Source organism: Artibeus jamaicensis, unplaced genomic scaffold, assembly GCF_021234435.1.
Source record: "Artibeus jamaicensis isolate MK-2021 breed Jamaican fruit bat unplaced genomic scaffold, CSHL_Jam_final contig_64, whole genome shotgun sequence".
Classification (NCBI taxonomy): domain Eukaryota; kingdom Metazoa; phylum Chordata; class Mammalia; order Chiroptera; family Phyllostomidae; genus Artibeus; species Artibeus jamaicensis.
Window position 1 is genome coordinate 3,560,922 of NW_026521911.1, and position 1,830 is coordinate 3,562,751.

A 1,830-nucleotide genomic window follows, 5' to 3' on the forward strand; every position below is an offset into this window, starting at 1 on the left:
CCCAATATCGCACTTCCTGCTTCGCCTCCCTGAGGCCCTAAGTTTTTATTCTAGAGTTATTTTCAGCCTAAATGGAGAAAATCTGATTTATGCTCTGCTGGGGGTGACTTGGGCTCAAGAAGATGAGAGGCTCATGGCTGATGAACTGCAAAGAAGCTGGGCCACTGTAAATCACACCCCTGCGGCTTGCAGCAGGCCCCCAGCTCCAGACACCTTGTAGTCACTGGGTCCGTCTTCTGGCATTCTCCTGATCCAGAAGAAGTATGTGTTCCCAGACCAGAGCTTATACTGACCATCAGCCTTATCAGTGCCATCCTCACCATCACCTCCTTCTTCACCAAAATCACCATGGCCATTACCATTATCACCCATCTAGGAATGTCACCACCACCACCATTCCCACTGCTATCACCATCAGTGCCACAGTGACCGTCACCATCAACACCACTGTTCTACTGCTAATGTCGAAGATACCGTTACTTTTCAATAGCTAGCTCTCCTTCTTCCTCAGTCAGAAGAACCACAACTTTTTGCTGGGAACACTGCCTCCCAATTAAAAGGCTGTATTTCCCAGGCCCTCTGAAACTAGTTAGATGTGGCCACATAAATGAAAGTGCTGAATGAAATTATAGGATGTATCCATAAAGGGAAGGGGCACACTTATTTATCCTTTGCCTCCATCTGCTAACTGATGTGATGGCTGGTGCTCTAGCAGCCATTATGCACCACAAGAATAAGGACTACATACTAGGGAAGGTAGAGTGGGAGGCTAGTAGAAGTGTTGGTTTCTCACAACTGTGGGGTAACCCATCAGATTCTGGACTGCTAGATCTGGACTTTTTAAAAAAGATTTTACTTATTTATTTTTGGAGAGAGGGGAAGGGAGGAAGAGAGGGAGAGAAACATCAATGTGTGGTTGCCTCTTGTGCGCCCCCTACTGGGGAACTGGTTTGCAACCCAGGTATGTGCCTTGACTGGGAATCCAACCTGCAACCCTTTGTTTTGCAGGCTGGTGCTCAAGCCACTTACATCTGGACTTCTTATGAGAAAAAAAAGAGCTTCTATTTCTATATCATTTAGGAGATTGTTATTTTGGGCATTCTGATGCATACAGCTGAACCTAAACTTAATTAGTATACATCATCACATGTTAGTTGCCTTTTAAATAATCCAGGGCAATGATCTCCATATGACATGTGGGAGGGGGAGGCAGGATATGGGAAAGGGGGAAGGGAGAGAGAGAGGGTGGAAGAGAGAGAGAGGCTGAGACTGAATTCTAGGACATGGAAAATGATTCTATGATTCTGACCCTCTGGGCCACTGTCTCCAAAGACGTTCAGCACCACGGACAGCTCACCGGATTCAGTAGTGAGGGCAGGGAGAGGAGGGGTTTTTTTGTTTTGTTTTTGTTTTGTGTGTGTGTAGTGGTGGTGGTGGAGGAGGTGGTAGTGATGGTTTGCTTCAAGATGTGTTCATTAACCCCTACTCTGCCCATCGGCGTCGCTGTGCCAGGAACTAGGATAAATACCAGGACAAAATTTCCACCAAGTCCACATTCAGCTCCCAAGACCACAGCAGGCAAATCAACATGGGAAAGCTTCCTGAAGCAGAAGAAAGGGATTGAGAAGCCAGATGAGGGGTGGAACAAGGCTGTGTGACAGAACAAACGGAACACTGGAGAGTGACAGACCCTGCGGGGCGGGGGAGGGCTCCAGGGTGGAAAGGGGTGAGACACTGCTCGGTGCATTATCTCCCACCTGGTGCTGCTCTGTAGCACCAGGTGGGAGATAAAGAAGTGGGTTCTCAGGCCCCGCCCTTCTATTCCTCAGA